The following is a 19,561-nucleotide window of genomic DNA, read 5'->3' as shown; positions in this document are numbered from 1 at the left end:
CACCTGAGAGGAGAACTCTGGAGGTGCCATTGGACCGGCCGGACTTGCGTAGCCTGGCGAACCGTATTCTGGACTGAGGACTCAGAGATCTCCAGTAAAGAGGTAAAGAGACTGCAACCTGGTGTCCTCGTTATTTACCGCGACCTGCACCTCACAACTGCACCGCTACATCGCTACCATTACTACCACTTATTACACCGGACGTCCCCCACTGACGGACAGGGCCACGGACCGGGTCTAGCCACCGTGACAACCCCGAGACTAAAGAACTAGAGGCCCGGCTCTGGGTACCCCTCGGCCCTGCGGCGGTGCTCCAAATCTTGGCGTCACGAACAGGATCTACTTAAGCCTGAAGAATCAGGTCATGTGTGCCTAGAGACTGTGATTTGTTGTGCTTGGACTGTACTTTATTACAAAGACTGTGTGCTGCGCCATTTGCCGCCAAAATCCGCCGCCATTGCAGCGCTGAGGAGAGCGCAGGAAGAGAAGAGGGGCGTGGAGTGGGCGTAGACGAGCTGGAGAGCGCGAAGAATAATGGCCGCCCAGTCTAAATATTTCTGTGCAGTGAGGACGTGTCCGTCAGCAGCAGAGATCCGCCTCCTAATCCTTAATGGGGGGCGGAGGCAGAGAAAACGAAACTGCTCACGCAGGAGAGAGCGGGAAAAAGACCAGGAAGCGACCCACGTGGAGGACGCTATGGCCAGCAGCTCCGAACCCGACAGCGGGGTTGAAGTGGAAGTCTCCCCTGACTACCCGGATGAGCCCAGCAGCCTGTCCTCCGTGGATAACACCAAATTCCTGAGAGCCGAGATGGAGGATTTATATAACCAGCTCCTCCAACTGCATGTAAGAGTCCAGGCCCCGCATCAGGTGGGACCGGCAGTGGGTTCCCGGACATCGGAAGAACCAGCGGGACCTGTTGCGGAAAGCGGATCCGTACCCGTGGGTGAGTTCGCCGATCCTGCCCCGCCAGCCGAGGGTGTGTTGGTGGGTCCCGTAGCGGCACCACCCCTCCCGGGAGCCCGTAGACTCCAGCGCCTGCTACCCTGGGAAGAGGCCACGGGAATGGAACACCGCATGCGGGCCCCAATCACCCCTACTCCCTTGCCGTGCGAGGTCAGCGCAGAGCGCACGGTATGCCGCTGGGTGAACCCTGGATCCAATCTTATGGGGTTCCCCGGGGTGGAAACCCAGGAGGGAGAAATGGTACAGGCCCTAAGCTGGGAAGAATACCAAATCCAGCTGGAGCAACGGTGGCAAGAGGAGGAGAAAATACATAAGGCTAAACGGGAGGCCTACCATCAGAAAGATCTGGCGATTAAGGACCGGGCCCGTAAGGACCCCACCATTAACCAGGCCCCGCGCAGGCAGGGCATCGTCACCACCTTTAAACTTCAAGGAGGCTGGGGTTTCATTAAAGAACCGGGGCTATACGCAGAGGTCTTCGTCAACCGACGGGATGTCGAGTCGCACCTTAGAGAGGGTCACCCCGATCGAGACCTCCATCCAGGGGACAGTGTTACTTATACTCGGCATTTTGGGGAGAAGGGGTGGTTTGCTCTGAACGTCTACAAGAGGGAGAAACCCGCCCCTGTAGCCAAGGTGCCACCGTGTGACCGATCTGTCACCACCTTGGTCGCCCCCACCTGCCAGGTCACAGAACTTGTGGTCTGCCGCCCGATCGCTACGACCACCGTAGTGGCCAAGGAGGTGCCCCTTCGAGTGACTGGTGTCCCTGGTGTACCAGAACGGAGAGAAATGGGAACGCAGACCCTCATCACCGCCCATGATTTGGTTGTGCAACAAACCTGTACTCATGGGGTGTACCTGGCTGCAGGAGTGAACCTGGGACCTGAACAGCAGGGGTTCATCCGCCAGGTGGCACCTCGTGAGGAGTTTTGAAAAAGTACTATTGCTGAATGAGAAATGTAAATAGTTTTCCTTTAACTGTTCCTGTTGCTGCTAAACCCGTCCAGGGTAAACTTTAAAAAGGTGACCCCTTTGTTGACCCGGGGTCACTGTTGTTTTCCTGAAGTTTATACAAGTTTTAAAGTTACACAAACTGCAGAAATCATGGACTGTGCATGATTCGAACTTTCTTTTATAAATAGTTTGCACCTTCTTAAAGGTGCTCCCTACTGGTTTTAGCCAAAGACACTTTGTGAAGATACCTTTCCTACCGGTTCTAGTTAAAGACACTTTGCGAAGATGCCATACCGGAACCTTTGCATGGGCTGGTAGGCTGAGAAGACGAGCTACCTCAGAAAGACTTGGTCCCCTCTTAAAGGGGATGTGTGAAATTGAACTTGAGAAAGATACTGTTGCAGAACAGTAATGTGATAATGAAGCTTGAAAAAAAAAGAAATGTAACTGTTTTACATGCTAAGTTTTATGTGTTGAATTTGTTGAAATGTGAAATCTAAATAATGTTTTGCAGAAAGAAAAGATGCAGAGAGCCCGTAGGGGTAGAGATAGAGATCTGCATAGCTGAAAGTAAGGAAGTAATGATGAAGGTGAGGATAGAAGGTCAACCCTGCGTCCCCATAGAAAGTTACTTTGTTACTAAGGACAGAAAGCGAACCCGTAGGGGTTAGAGAGTGAGTCCTTAAAGGAGCCGAGTAGAGCGGGCTCAGAGTTCTTTAAGCGAAAGGCAGTAGGCCCTGGCTGAACGGGGCGGTCCTGTAAAAGAAAGGAGAGGCAGTAGGTCTGGTGCCTTAGGGACAGGCGGTCCTGCAGGTTCAAAGTAGGAGAATGTGAAGTTACCTTGCCCTGTAATGTGATTATAGGAAGGCCTTTGGTAAACTAAGAGTGTATGTTTCTTAAAGGCAATGTTAATTTATTGTTCCAGAATTTGCACTAAGTAGAATACCCGGTTGGGTAACAGGAGTTATGTATAGCCTGTAATTTATGATGTTGACTATGTTTGTAACGTTACAAGTGTCCTCACCTCCCATAAAGGGAAGCCTGTTCAAGTATCCTTATTGTTTTGCACTCAACCAAAATTGTATGTCTGTTTACTAATCTGTATTGTTGTTTTTCTTCCCAGTCCCGGAGTACTGTGTTTAACCAGGGGGGAGTGCAGCGCCCCAGAGTCCTGGTCGTTGCAGTACTGTGGCTCCGCCGCTAAGGGGAGCCATAGCACGTTCGATGGCACCGAAGGAGTTCCTCCAATCAGGTATCACAGACACCAATATGTTTCACAGCAGGGCCTCCGGGGGGAGCTAAGGGTGCTATTCATTAGGCCACTCCCCACCATAGTGGGTAAAACTGGGGGTCAGGCAGGAAGTTAGAAGAGAACGCTGACGGGATTGAACGGAGCAACACCCTGTGGCAGAGGGTGTTGTGAAGAGAGAGACTGTAGGGTCTCTGCCAGGGGTGGGATCCTGGCAGAGGCTTGGCATTGAGAGAACGTAAAGGGACCGTGCCTGCTCAGTATAGCGGCGGTGCCCAAGAAAGGACTAGAAGCGAGACAGATTGTGCTGAGTGAGAAACGAGATCAAGCAGAAGGAGAATACCAGCAGGGGTTGTGCTGAAAGAGGCAGCACCTTGCTGAGGCGCAATACCGGTGGCCGGAACGCCGAGGGAGTGGATTAGAATACAGCTTCAAGCCATACTCCAAACAGCGGCAGGACAGTCGGTCTCAGGCGGGCTGTCTACCACATATCGCCTATGAAGTCTTGGGGGGCAATTGCGGGAGAGGGGCGTCTCTAGGGTCCCGGAAGAACTCCAGGCCTACCTGACAAACGGGTGCCATTCCAACCTGAATACAGGGAAGGGGTGGATTACAGAGGAACATCAAATCGAGTTGTGAGGGAACTTAAGAAACAGACACAACCGTTGTGGGGTCACTTTCCGTGAGCACAGCAGGGAAGGACTACAACACATAGCGCTAAGAAGGAAGGCACAGATTTCCACCTGAGAGGAGAACTCTGGAGGTGCCATTGGACCGGCCGGACTTGCGTAGCCTGGCGAACCGTATTCTGGACTGAGGACTCAGAGATCTCCAGTAAAGAGGTAAAGAGACTGCAACCTGGTGTCCTCGTTATTTACCGCGACCTGCACCTCACAACTGCACCGCTACATCGCTACCATTACTACCACTTATTACACCGGACGTCCCCCACTGACGGACAGGGCCACGGACCGGGTCTAGCCACCGTGACAACCCCGAGACTAAAGAACTAGAGGCCCGGCTCCGGGTACCCCTCGGCCCTGCGGCGGTGCGGGGGCGCTCCATAAAGAACCTAACCCCCACCATTGGTGAAAAAAAAGAAAAAGGAACTAAAACAAACAAGACAACTATAAACGTTCCGACCTGAAGAGTCACACTGCTGGGTTATTGTTTAAAAAAAACCAAACAACAACAATGGCAGAATTGCGTCTTTTTTTCACCATTTCACTGCTCTTGGAATTTTGTGTGTGCATTATACGGTTAACTGAATTCATTACAATTTGTCTTGTGCAAAAATAACAAATTAATATTGAAAATTGAAAGTAGAATGATAAAAAAAATAACAGAAAATAAATAATAATTAAAAACAAAACAAAAAAAAATTGCCCAGTTGTGTAAGGGTTAAATAAAAGCTTTATTAAATTTTATAGGGTATTAGGCTTTTTGTGCCGGGTCTCGCACCAGGATGGGTAATGCAGGTAAAGCTGCAAAGAAATATTCGATTTATATTAGCCGACCCTGATGACAGATGTTGGGGAAATGAGGATGGGGCATATTTGCAAAGTGATCCCTTACCCCATTAAAATAAAGATGCACGCTCAGAAGACACGAGCATACATGGTGCTGGGAGATCAGAGAAGACAAAGCCTCTCATATGTACGGCCAGCCTAAGTCCTAGGGGCAACATGAGCAATATAGAACCTAAATGGATAAAGGTGGAGCATTCGCTCACATGACACTTACTGTCCAGTTCGGAATCCAGTTTAGGGCTGTCCCACACGTCCAGATAATTCCGGTACCGGAATAAATCGGTACCGGGGTTATCCGTGTCCGTGTGCCTGGGAACTCACGGAGGCCATACGTGCGGCACACGTGTGCCGCCCGTATGGCGAGTGGGTACCACACGGAGCGTGTGGTACCCACTCTGCATGGTGCTGAAGCTGCGATTCATATCTTCTCTCCAGCAGCGTTTGCTGCAGAGAAAATATGAAGAATAGTGTTTAAAATAAAGATTTAGGTGTCCGCCGCCCCCCCACCCCCTGTGCGCCCCCCCGCTGGTCAGAAAATACTTACCCGCCTCCCTCCCTGCTTCCTGGTCTGGCCGCGGCTTCTCCTGCATGCGGTCACGTGGGGCCGATCATTTACAGTCATGAATATGTGGCTCCACCTCCCATAGGGGCGGAGCCGACTATTCATGATTGTAAATGATCGGCCCCACGTGACCGCATACAGTAGGAGCCGCGGCCAGACCAGGAAGCAGCGAGGCAGCGGGTAAGTATTTTCTGACCAGCGGGGGGGGGGCGCACAGGGGGTGGGGGGGCGGCGGACACCTAAATCTTTATTTTTAACACTATTCTTCATATTTTCTCTACAGCAAACGCTGCTGGAGAGAAGATATGAATCGCGGATTCAGCACCATGTGGGGGGGACAGCGCTTACTGTAGCGCTGTCTCCTGCACGCACACGGACCCCAGACGGAGAATGTCCGTGTGAGGTCCGTGTTTTACGCGGACCCATTGACTCTATTGGGTCCGTGTAAAACGTGCGCTCCCACGAACACTGACATGTCTCCGTGTTTGGCACACGGAGACACGGTCCGCAAAAAATCAATGACATCTGCACAGATGCATTGATTTTTATGGGTCTACGTGTGTCAGTGTCTCCGGTACGTGAGGAAACTGTCACCTCACGTACCGGAGCCACTGACGTGTGAAACCGGCCTTAGTTAGGAAACGAATATTGAAAATGGCTTTAATCAGATCTTCTGGGAAATACTGTGCAACAGCAAGAGTGAAGCCCACCAGAACCAAGAGATGAGGAGGGAAGGAGTCTGGAAGGTAAAAATAACACAACCACTATCTTATACATTTTTTTTTTTCATTCCTGATCTGATATTAGACGAAGCTGAAGTATTAAAGAGTTTTCATTTTTATTTCATAAATCAATAGCACTCATAAAAATAAGTCTTATCAGACAAATCGGCTTTTTTTTTCCTCTCCTCCTGGACTGATCTTTCACGCTCAGTTCATGAGTAAAATCTTCCATTACTGAGATAGGAGACAGCTGGTGCTCATAAAGTTCCATGGAGAAGTGTAACTGACGATTCAGAAGAACTTACAGCGGAAAGTCTGTGTCCGTCTCCACCTCCTCTCCATAGAATTTTATAAGCACCAACCTATCTCACAGTAATGGGAAAATCTGTCTATATAGAGAATGGAGATTGAAAGGAGGGGAAGTAGCACATTTCTCTCATAGAATATATTACAAAATCGCCAGTCACTCTTTAAGAATAAGGTATGTTAGCAGGAGGAGGAATCAGCCCGACCCCTCTGGGCAAATTCCATTCATTTTTACGGATCTGTTCACATCTGCACCGGCGGCTCGGCTACTGGTTACGGAGTCTTTAATGGAAAAGATACTGCTGTCAGAAACCAATGGGAAATGACAGCCGCCGCTGGGATCAGATGACACAGAGGTGAACGGAGCCTTATGGAATGTGTCTGTTTCCTAGGGCTTAAAATGCGTAAATGCGGCGATGTCACTCAGCTACAATACCTTCATTTTCTTTGTGAAAAAGGAAGAAATAGATTAGAAAATGGTAGAATTCTTGTGCAGAACATGTTTTTTTTTGTTTGTTTTTTTTAAGGGGAAGCGGTGTAGAGCAATGACTGCTGTACGTGGCAGCCTGTATTCGGATGATAGGTTGGACAGCGGCAGGGAAAAGAAATAATCTGCAGCTCAGGATCATAATATGGGATGACGTAGCAACTTTATTAACAATTATTTTAGACAAGGGCCCAATCCATAAAGATAAGGAAATTATAACATTAGGGCTACATTTTTTAGATGAAAACGGGACAATTCTTTTTTTTTCTCTTTTCTTCACTTGCCCGTGTGACCACAGTCTATAATATGGGAAATTCATCACTGAAATTCTGATGTGATTATCTGCACAATAACCACAATGTACTAAAAATAATAAAAAAAAGTTGTGGGGTTTAGGTTTTCTAATCTGCAGCTTGTTAATGATAATGTGGAATTTTTTGCATATTTTCACTTTTTGCAACGCGGAGGCGGAAATCACAGTTAGAAAAATGTGTCTCTTTAATCTTCCAGGGCTGTGATTACTCCTGGGGTGAAGCGTGGCCAGATCTCCACTTATACTGAGAATACAATGAATACTTACTTAAATTAGCGAGAATATGCTGAATACACATTGTAAAGAATTCTTCTTCTCGCGGGGGATCATAGCCCAGATTGACAAAGGCAAATAAAACTCTGTTCAAGTCTGTGGGATGGATCTTAAAAAAACAAACAAAAAAATACATTATTAATCTGACAAATAGTCTTTACTAACACAGTGTGTACATGACATAGTCCAGTAAATGAGAGGGATTTCTGCAATCACAGCATTGATGATCTTTCCTAAGGATACCCCATCAGTGCAAATCACAGCTCAGAGGAGCACTACACCCATCAATCTGCTACTGCTGGGTCATCAGTGATAGCTAATGATAAAGTGATCGCAGAGAAAATGGTCTGTTTGCCATTAATGTGCTGGATCAGATTTTCATCCATTTTTAATCTGTAAGTCCGTTGTTTTTTTGCTTTTTCCTCCATTGTGGCATTTTATTTTCTTGTATTTTTTTTTCACAGACCAATAGACTTGCATCAGAGAATTTGATCCATGATTCAGATCAAAAGTGGCCATATCTCAGTTTGGTTTTTTGCAGGCACTGCAAAAAAACAAAACATACATGTAAACTGCCCCATAGACTATAATAGGTATGTAATGACCAGAGGTCCGAATAAGATCCAGTGAGTCACAAACCAAGACTAAGGCAGAAATCTCCAACGGTATTTTTACTCAAAGGCAAAATAATAAAGGTAATATGGAAAATATTTAAGTATATGCACCCCAAAGATACACCAGCTCAGCAGCAGCTGAAATCACTGTGCCACTCCAAGGTCTCCTGAGAACTGTATGCTACAAAGACTAGTAAGAAATTTACCTAACAGGGCAACTAAACAGGAACAAGTGTAAATTGATTGTAGTGTTATAAAGGGAGCCCCTGGAATGGCACACTGAGTATAACTTACACAACTCTAATATAAGATACACCTCTAAGTAACAAGTAAACACTATGAGCAGGGATACCCGGGTATCTATAACTTATGGTACCGTATCTTAAGATGGATCTCCTCTCAGGTAGGAATCCGCACAGGCTGCAGCCCAGTCTATATCTTCAGCGCCAATAAGTTACAGCAAGCTCCTCTTGTCTGATCGGCGGATGCCGAGCCCAAACGCCGGGGACTTAGTTAGTGGCCTCACGATATTGTCTCTTCTTCTGTAGCTCCTAGGAATGCTTCCACGACAACCCGTCCGTCTCTGTATCAGCAATCTGTCAGACTTGTTCTCCAATCAATGCACAGGTATTCCACAGACTCTCAAATACGTAGTGGGTTTGCAGTGAAGTTTCAGTCTTCCAAAATAAAAGGTTAGCAACAAAAGTGTCTCACAGAGTTGAACAAAAGGTTAGCTTTTCTCCAGGACAACGTTAGCAATGCAAAGTCTCTCAATAGCTTCTTTTTCTCCAAAAAAACTCACAGTAAAATCCACAGTCTCTTGGTTATATCACATTCACAGCAGCTTCTGCTCTCTCTTCCCGCCTTTCTCTCTCTCCTCTCACTTCCTTGTTTCACTTTACACACGAGATACCAGACCCCACCCCCCAGCACACATTGTCTCTCGGAGTCTTCCAGGGTCTGTTCTCTGCTGCAGCAGGCAAAAACCACAGGGTCCTAGTGCCCTCTCAGTGGGACTACAGTTCACCCTCTTACATGCCACCCCACTAGAGGTTGGCGTCCTCGACATACCTTCCCACTCAAATTCATCTTGAGCATATCGCTGAGGCGGTATTCCGGCCGTAGATCGTGTAGTTCTCCTGAGTCCTACCTCAACAGGCGCAACCTTAGAGGGAGCTAAAGTCTCTTCCGTGGTCGTGTTAGTGGGCGCAAGTGGAGTTGTCTCCTCCTGCGGCTCGATGTCCTGTGATACAGCGTCAGGACCAAGCAGTTGTCCTGATGCACTCTCCTCAACAACATCCTCCATATCCCCAACATTCTCATCACCCGAGGCCAGATCGGTCACAGGGGGCAAATAAGCAGGCGCAGGAGTAAGTACACCATCAAACTCAAGATCATTCAGAGTTCCCGCCCCTTGGAACATGGCCTCTGGCTCTAGGGGAGTCAGCGCCGAATCTTCAAACCAGCACCGTTGTAACATGTTACGATGCAAATTACGGGTTGGCCCCCCTGTCCCCACCGGTTCGACCTCGTACACTGGAATCTCAGGGTTCACCTGTTTTTTTATCAGATACGGTATCGCCTCCCATCGGTCACTCAGCTTTCCTCACCGTCGTTTTGTCCTCACCAACACTCTGTCTCCCGGAGAGAACAGCTCTGTTTGTACAGGTCGCGTGTCTCTATGGACCACTTGGCGAAGGCGGTCGCCCACCACCTGATGCACCACCCTCAACCGCCGCCGATGCTCTCGTACCCACTCGGATGCAGTCCGAGGGGGGGCAGAGGAGGGATCTGGCACGTTCAAATCCTCAATGTCTCGGCCAGGTCTACCAAACATTAACATGTGTGGTGAGTAACCAGTAGTACTGTGCACCCTGTTATTGTAAGCCCACATCAATTCGGGGAGATACTCAGGCCAGCATGTCTGTTGCTGACTCTCTAAGGACCTCAACATTTGCAACAAGGTCCGATTAAAACGCTCACACGCCCCGTTACCCTGAGGGTGGTAAGGCGTTGTTCTCGACTGCTCGATACCATAGAGCTGGTGCAACTCTTTCATCAGCGTCCCCTGAAAGCAGGCCCCTTGATCTGAATGTATTCTCTGCGGACACCCGAACACTTGGAAGAAATGTCGGCACACTGCCTCAGCCGCTGACTTGGCCGTCTGATCTCTTGTCGGCACCGCTACAGCATACTTGGTAAAGTGATCTGTCATCACCAGGCAATAGGAGTACCCTGACGTAGAGTACCCTATCAACACGTAATCAATCATGAGTAGCTCCAGTGGAGCTGAAGTCTTAATAGACTGTGTGGGAGCCCGCTGCTCAGGGCTTTTGTTGAGCCCACAAATTCGGCACTGCCGACACGCGTCGGCCACCATCCCTCCCAACTCAGGGCAATAGAGAACTCGCTGCAACCACTGAAGTGTCTTTTCACTTCCAAAATGGGCCCCCTTCTCATGCGCCTCACGAGCGACCACTGGACCCATTCCCACAGGAATTATCAGTTGGTACCGATGCTGCAGCTCCGATGGCAGGTACACCTTACGATACAAAAGACCTTGTTCCACACACAATTTATCCCATTGTCGAAGGAGTTTCATTCCTTCCATGGACAACTGAGCCTTGTCCTCTGCACTGGGCCAGGTTTTGTTTTGTACCCAACGGCGCACAAGTGCAACGTCCGGACACTCATCCTGGACTCTTGTCCAATCTGAGGATGTTTTACCCAGAACACAGGGCATCCCGGTGGCCACCCCACTTGAGTGTACCACACTTTGGAAGATAGGTATCTGCCCCAAAGCTGGAGTTTCAGTGTCCTCAAGTTGTTCGTCAACATCTTCCCCTGATGACCCAAGGGGCGCTCTTGACAATGCATCTGCATTGCCGTTTTCTCGACCAGAGCGAAATTTAATGCGGTAATTGAACTTGGCTAGTCTGGCGACCCACCGCTGCTCTAACGCTCCCAGTTTTGCATTCTCTAAGTGAGCTAGCGGGTTGTTATCTGTCATGACTAGCACCTCAGCTCCTGTTAGATACTCGGCGAAGCGTTCTGTCATTGCCCACACCAGGGCCAGCAATTCCAGCCGGAATGAGCTGTAGTTAGCCGGATTTCGCTCGGAGTCTCTTAAAGATCTGCTGCCATAAGAAATCACTCGCTCTCGGCCGTCCTGCACCTGTGCTAGTACTGCCCCCAACCCATGGAGACTACCATCGGTATACAACAAAAAAGGGGTGTCAAACCGGGCGTAGGCCAGCAATGGGGCACTCGTTAGGGCGGTTTTCACTTCATCAAATGCCTTTTTCTGTAGGGGCCCCCATGGTATGGGGCGATTTCGAGGACCCAGCGCTGTCCCTCTCAAAAGTTCATTCAAGGGACTCACCACTTGTGAGAATTTAGGCACAAACCGCCGATAGTATCCTGCTAGGCCCAGGAAGGCCCGCACTTCTCGCAGGTCACAAGGAGGTGGCCACTCTTGTACCGCCTTGATCTTACTGTCTAAAGGTAGTACCCCGTCCGGGGTCACCAGATGCCCCAAATATTCAATCTGGTTTCGTAACAGTTGACATTTTTTTGGCTTTATTTTCAGACCGTAGCTCTTGAGCCGCCGGAGAACTTGACGCAGCTTCTCCAGATGATCTTCAAATGAGGTTCCGAACACCACAATGTCGTCTAGATATATCAGGACTGATTCAAAATTTAGATCGCCCAAGCAATGTTCCATCAGGCGTTGGAAGGTTCCCGGGGCGGTAGCGAGGCCAAAGGGCATCCGGTTGAACTCAAAGAGCCCCATTGGCAAGACAAACGCCGTCTTGGCCCGATCTTTTTCAGCCATTGGGACCTGCCAGTACCCGCTTGCCAAATCCAACGTTGAGAAATACCTGGCCCGACCAAGGGCCGACAGGGATTCTTCAATACGGGGTAAAGGATATGCGTCCCGTACGGTGTGGGCGTTCAATTTTCGATAGTCCACACAAAATCGGAGTGTCCCATCCTTCTTGCGGACCAAGACTACAGGAGCCGCCCAGGGACTCCGGCTCTCTCGGATCACTTGGTTGTCCAGCATACTGGCCACCATGCTCTTCACCTCTTGATAAAGCGCTGGAGGAATTTGCCGATATCTTTCTCTAATGGGTGGAGTATCCCCCGTTGGAATCTCATGCTCAATCATCTGGGTACACCCGAAGTCCTCTCCATGTCGGGAAAAGGTCTCTTGATGTTCCCACAAAACTCTCTCCAACTGCTCCAACAGCACGGGGGTCAGCTTCTCCCGATCCACTCCCATCTGCTCCATGATCACATGACCATTCCATTCCTCCGTAGGAGGCTCAGTCCGGCCTACCTCGACCGCAAAGGTCCAGGATGACTGTTGGTCTGGTTGCAGTTCGAATCCTGCATTTTCCGGCACCTTTTCTGCCGGCACGAACAGTTCAGCCAGTATGGTTCCAGCAGGAATTGCAACAGCTTCATCTAAAACATTGATGCATCGGACCGGCACTCGTCCATTCTTCACAATCGCCAGAGACCGGGCCACATGTACCTTGGCAAATGAGGAACCCTCTCGGGCGGGCTCAAGTAGCACTTCAAGCCCATTCAATCTCTGTGCAGCTCCCACAGGCAGCATTAAGAGCTCCTCTTGTCTTGGTCCCAGCAGGATCGGGGCCCTCGATGGCACTCGGACCCGGCCCACCCGGCCGCCTGGGACCGCACTTTTCAGCAAGTCGCAACTCAGCACTAGACGGTGTAGAATTCTCTGTGTGGGTCGGTGTCTTGTCGCACGGGCCCAGTATCGGGGTCCTTCACTGGCATACATCTGGTGATTCAAGTCTCGCAGCACGTTCATTCCGAGCGTCACTTCCATCCCTCTTCTAGGGGGGTGATCCACCAGTACTACCCCTTTCTGCCCCAGCTCTTGACCAAACATTTTTAGTTGCATCCACGCGATTCCCTTGACTGACAGTTGACCATTATTTGCGGCGGTCAGTCGTATCACTCGGCCATCCTCTGGAATCACTAGTCGACTGAAGTATCTCTCATATACTTCTAGTGGCATTATAGTACATTCGGATCCCGTGTCAACCAAGCACCTCATCTTCCGCCCTTCAAATTCTGCTTCTATCACTGGACTACATGCAAACAAATCTTGCTCATTCCGTCGAGGGCTTTGTGTGGGTGGGGCCGCTGCTGCTTGCCCTCTCATGGCAGCGGCCGGAAGTTTAAAGCCGGCGACGGGGTTTCTGGGGCTGCAAGCGTCCGGCAGTAACGAGAGATGTGTCCCTGGCGCCCACACTTCCAGCAGGTGATTGCTCCTCGTGGACGAGGGCTTGACTCATTCTGATAGGACGACCTGGCCGTCTGTGGGGTCACCGTTCCAGGGGGTGGGGCAGGAGGCCCCCGTGAGGGGGTAGAGGCGGGATCAACTGTCAGTTGAGAATTTCAGCTTCAACTCCTTCACCTCAGCACGCAAAGCTTGTACCACGCTCACCAGCCCCTCTCCCCCTGACCCTGATGACCCACCTTCTTCCAGCTGGGCACTGTTCACTGACCCCTCGGGCACATGGGTAGATTTCTCTTCCCTTTCCACTGCAGCTCGGTAAATCTGCCAGAAGGATAATTCTGGTGCAGCCCGGGCCATTTCCAACAGTTTGTCCCGGAGAAGTCTATTAGCTAAGCCGGTGATGAATTGATCCCGGAGCAAGCGGTCTACTTCCCGGAACGCTCCCATGGCCCCCTGGTCTAGTCGCTGCATCTCATTCAGCGTCTCTTGCAAGATATTAGAGTACTGCATCAAGGACTCACACTCTCTCTGGGGACGATTAAAGAATAGGGACCGAAGCTGGGCCACACGCGCTCGGCCCCCCAAACTCCCCTCTAACAGTTCCAAAATCTTTTCTAACGTATCCCTCTCTGATTCTGGGCGCACCATCACCATACGTCTAATATCGCCCTCCAGTGCATTTAATGCCAGCTCAGCGCGTAACGCGGGGGTCAAATTACACATGCGCAGAATACTCCGGATTCTCTCAGCCCAATCTTGCAACGCCATATTGCGCCCGTCGTATTTCGGCATGTGCTGAAGTAAAGCTCCTACAGGCACATACCCTCCCGAAATCGCCGCGGCTGCCAGGGGAACCCCAACCCCCGAGGAGGGTGCGGATACAGCGGGGTCATTTCTACCCTCGCCCTCGTCCATGACAAACACTGGATCCTGCCGACTACGCCAAAAATGTAATGACCAGAGGTCCGAATAAGATCCAGTGAGTCACAAACCAAGACTAAGGCAGAAATCTCCAACGGTATTTTTACTCAAAGGCAAAATAATAAAGGTAATATGGAAAATATTTAAGTATATGCACCCCAAAGATACACCAGCTCAGCAGCAGCTGAAATCACTGTGCCACTCCAAGGTCTCCTGAGAACTGTATGCTACAAAGACTAGTAAGAAATTTACCTAACAGGGCAACTAAACAGGAACAAGTGTAAATTGATTGTAGTGTTATAAAGGGAGCCCCTGGAATGGCACACTGAGTATAACTTACACAACTCTAATATAAGATACACCTCTAAGTAACAAGTAAACACTATGAGCAGGGATACCTGGGTATCTATAACTTATGGTACCGTATCTTAAGATGGATCTCCTCTCAGGTAGGAATCCGCACAGGCTGCAGCCCAGTCTATATCTTCAGCGCCAATAAGTTACAGCAAGCTCCTCTTGTCTGATCGGCGGATGCCGAGCCCAAACGCCGGGGACTTAGTTAGTGGCCTCACGATATTGTCTCTTCTTCTGTAGCTCCTAGGAATGCTTCCACGACAACCCGTCCGTCTCTGTATCAGCAATCTGTCAGACTTGTTCTCCAATCAATGCACAGGTATTCCACAGACTCTCAAATACGTAGTGGGTTTGCAGTGAAGTTTCAGTCTTCCAAAATAAAAGGTTAGCAACAAAAGTGTCTCACAGAGTTGAACAAAAGGTTAGCTTTTCTCCAGGACAACGTTAGCAATGCAAAGTCTCTCAATAGCTTCTTTTTCTCCAAAAAAACTCACAGTAAAATCCACAGTCTCTTGGTTATATCACATTCACAGCAGCTTCTGCTCTCTCTTCCCGCCTTTCTCTCTCTCCTCTCACTTCCTTGTTTCACTTTACACACGAGATACCAGACCCCACCCCCCAGCACACATTGTCTCTGGGAGTCTTCCAGGGTCTGTTCTCTGCTGCAGCAGGCAAAAACCACAGGGTCCTAGTGCCCTCTCAGTGGGACTACAGTTCACCCTCTTACAGGTACCTGATCTGTGAGAAACACTGAGAACATGTATGAAAAAAACCAGACGTCTGAGACCTAAGGGCGCAGTCAGACGACCATATAAATTGGACTGTGATTGGACCACAATGCAAAGACTGTCCAGCGGCTCTACCGACCTGAGCATGATGGCTGTACAGGAAAACATGAAGCGGTCACGCTCAGGTCGGGAGAGCCGCCGGCCAGTCTGTGAATTGTGGTCCGATCACAGTCCAATTTATTCGGTCATCTGATTGTGTCCTAAGAGTACAAGTATTGACTGGTAGAACAGTAACACCAAATCCTTCATTTAAAGGAATTGTCTCATCTATAGTGGCCAAAAGTGCTTGTAAAAACAATTTACTTCTTACTTTAAAATCCTCTCCGTTTGCAATAATGGAAGGAGTTTTAATTCTATAGTTTACTGCTCATTGTTTAGGTTACCAGCCACTCCTGCAGCTTGTCAGAAGTGTCCAGTTTCCCAGACAAGCAGCATGCACATCTGCCTCTGCAGGCCATCTGGACCTTAGGAGCGCACCACTGTCCCCTGTCCCCTTACCCCATTGCAAGCGAAAAATCGGGAGGCAGGGGAGATGGGTGCTACCAAAGATACATGATGAGAGAATCCCTTTAAGGATTTCCTGGAGGAATAACAGAGGAACAACAATGAAAAGATGCCCCAGAATAATTATTACATGGGGGTACTATAGTGTAACACACAGGACTGGTGCTCTTTAAGCCGCCCCTAGACAGCTGTCAGGTGCACGCACTGAATAGACCTTTGGCCACCAGATGTTTAGTTTGGGCCAGTGACTGGCCTTCCAATCTGAACCCACGGGGCTTCTACCTTTGTGACATTCTCCATGGTGACTTCTGCGATCTTGTCCAGAACCGGAGGACACAGAGTATTACAGTAACTAATAACCAGCGCCAGAAACGGTGCGTTCCTCCAGGTGACCTGGTGCAGCAGGCGCTGGCAGGTGAGCAGGATGTCGTCTATCAGCATATTCTGCAGCCACTGCCCGTTCATCACGTACGTCAGCTCATTCAACAGATGATCAATGTCGTCCATATTCTTCACTCTCTCCAGTCCGTATCGGCTCACTTTATGGAGGAGTTTCTCATACATCCCGGATTTATTCTGCCTGGACAGACTGGACGGGCTGTAACCACCGGATGACGCTGTTCGCGATGCTATTCAGGTCGCTGAGGTCACACTGGGGAATGAAGTCGTCAATCTTTCTAAGGACGGCTTCATCCACTCTAGTAAGGGTCAGCAGCGACAGTGACCTGGTCATCATAACCACCATAGATGGGACATGAGACGTCTTCATAAAGCTACGGGAAGGGACATTTCAGGCACCAAAAACAAGTCACCATCTCAGAATCAAATCATTTATACATGTGACAAAGGGAACAAAAAGAAGCCACCAAAACCCTCAAAACACATTAATGTGGGCTTTATTTTTGTGGTTTCCCCAGGCAAAAGATAAAATAAAAGGTCCATAGAACAAAAATGTCACGTATTTATTAAAAACAAACAAAAAAAAAAAACACTTTGTGATGAGTGTCACTCCAAAATTACTAATTAAAATAAGCCTTATAAAATAGTCCTTATACAACCCATATGTTTGTAGTAATAAACTATTATTGTTGAGCATATTTATGTTAAAATCCGGGTGTCCGTTGTTGGCACGGCCAAGATATTTTTTTGCCTCCTGTGTTGATTGACAGCGCTCGCTTGGAGAAAGCACACAATGTAGCAGCAGGAGCCAGCGCACGCGCTCACAGATCTCTCTCCTCTCTGCTGCGGCCATGCGATTTTCCTCCCTCTTCTTTCTTTAACGCTTCTTGCTCGCCACACTTCTGCATCTTTCCGTGGAGCGAGCAGCCACAGCAGAGGAGAGAGGTCAGTGAGCGCGGTCAGTGAGCGCGCACAGGCCTCTGCAGTTACACTGTGCGCATACACGCTGGAGGACTCCCCAATGTCACCTTGACCAGTAGCGGACATACCATTGGTGCAACCAGTGCAGCCGCACAGGGGCCCGAGAGGTCCGGGGGCCACTGCTTTCCCCAAAGCAGGTGGCATTGTGCATTATAAGGAGCTCTCCGGCTGCAAATGGTCCATATATTGTTCTTGCACAGGGGCCTCTGCTGTCTGTGTCCGCTCCTGGCCCTCACGGTATACCAGTCATATGTTTGTATTCTTAATAGTGACCTTGTCTTACCCGCATGGTAAACCCAGCGCCATTCTAATAGGGCCGTCCACATGTCCCTTTAACCCGATTACTCACCACACATGCATGGAAATTGCACTTACGCAGTTAGACGTTTCTGTAGATCCGCAAACAGTTGATAGTTTTGGCAGGGCAGGCAAACCACGGCATCTGTGAGCTTACATAGATACAGGCGATGGTAATGATCCAGATTGTCCTGGATGGCGGAGCAGATCCTGAACGGAGAGAAAAAGATCACACGTCATCAAGCAACATAACGAGACTCCATCCACCGCCGTGCCACGTCCTCATCCAGAAGGGACGCTCCCACGCAGGGTGTCGTGTGTGGCAGAACATATCTCACCCAGACCACAAGCCCCACTGATGTACATATGGGTTTTTGTAACTTTGACGGCAAAAACGACACAACACACTGCGCCAGTGTCATCAATAGGTTAGGAAACGGCCGACAGAGTCTCTAATAAGTGGTGGACGCTCCTTGTTTCAGTGTAAAGATGCTTCAAGAATGTGCATGAACGTCGAGTGTGCACCATATAAAATGGCTCATAGGTTTGTAAAGGCCCCATATACCGTAAGGGTCGGCCAAGCGTTCATCTGGCCATCAGCTCGCTCTCACTCTATTCCCCCCATGGACATGAATGCTCAGTAGGGTGGCTCATGCATTGAGGAGTGGAGAAATCCACCATCGGACTCATCGGTCTGTACATCAAAGGGATCAGGAAAAAAACATTAAAAAAATAAAACCTCTCAGTACTTATTTGCTAGGAGGAGAATACTAAGAGTCTGAAATAGCTGATTACAGGGAACAACAGCATCCATCTGAACAGTAAATGGAAATATAGCAGGATTCAGACATCCATATATTATGATCCAGGTACGGACCGAATTGGCCGAGGATCTCCTGGCCTCACACATGTATAGTTGGGTCAGCAGACCCTCGCCGGGGTGCAGCCCGTACCCGGACCGTGATAATATGGACAATATCAGATTGGACAGGAAGGATCCAGCTCCAAACCATTCACGGCTTAGAGGATCCACTTACTTCTGAATGAGGATTGGGTTCTTGCACTCGGCCTCCGCCATGGTCTCCAGGACGTACACCAGACTGATGTGATGGATCTTATCTGCCAGTATGACAAGGTCGTCTTCAAGCCTGGAGGGAGCAAAGGAGCTCAAACCTTTACAAATCCAACATTTGGCAATTGTTAACAGTACTGAATTCCTAGATTAGACTACAAAATAATCAGGAGCTTCCTCTAATTAGGGAATACGAGTTCTATTTGAGTATTATCATTGCATTACGGGATTTTTTCTGTTGGTTCAGGGCTGATATGTAGTATCCCTTTAAGGGGCCGATTCATCACATCCCTTTAAGGGTGTCCGTGCTCATTTTATTCTTGTCCCGCACAAAAATCTGATTGCATTTATCCAAGAGGGGCTGGTAGTCATACTTCATAAGGCACAGAAACTGGACGACCCGGCGCACGCTGTGCACATCTATGTAGTTATCCCCCTCCATTAAGGATTCTGCCTTGCTGATCAGTCGGTGCTGCAACCGCTTAGAGGTGACCGGGAATGTCTTCATCATAAGGCTGGACAGGTATCTGGAAAAGGATTAAAAAGGATCATGAATGTGATCTATAGCACATATGAAGTGTGTGATATAGAGAGTGGCTTGCAAAATGAGTTAACTGAGAGTCCATCAGTGAGCTTATCCTGACACCCTACGCAGAAAGCAGCCAATCAGAGGTGTGGGCCGGGTTATACAGAGCTCAGTATTTAGAGCACTGCAAGATCTGCAGCAGAGAAAACAGGAACTTTATCAAAACTACAGCAAGCAGCCCAGTAAGTGACACATCGCTGGAATCAGAGTCTCTGCCCCTCCATCATACTGCACTCAGATGGGTCAAAATCAGACATAACCCACATTTTTTCCCGCATTTTTTCCCGCAGAGTCCGATAAAAAGATTAAATAAATTTTGGACATGTGCACAGCCCTATTGAATATCATAGTTACGAGCGCTACAAGTGAAAACTACACATAGCACTCATCTGTGAAAATACGT

At 49.0% G+C, this 19,561-nt stretch overlaps 1 pseudogene; it reads right to left on the bottom strand.

Annotated features, from left to right (window-relative positions):
- The window catches only part of LOC143786293 (FAST kinase domain-containing protein 1, mitochondrial-like), a 98,780-nt pseudogene that overhangs the window by 16,774 nt on the left and 62,445 nt on the right, over window positions 1-19,561 (bottom strand).

Source organism: Ranitomeya variabilis, chromosome 7 (assembly GCF_051348905.1).
Source record: "Ranitomeya variabilis isolate aRanVar5 chromosome 7, aRanVar5.hap1, whole genome shotgun sequence".
Taxonomy (NCBI): Eukaryota; Metazoa; Chordata; class Amphibia; order Anura; family Dendrobatidae; genus Ranitomeya; species Ranitomeya variabilis.
Note: the sequence above shows the minus strand (reverse complement) of the source record. Positions and strands in the feature narration are given on the sequence as shown.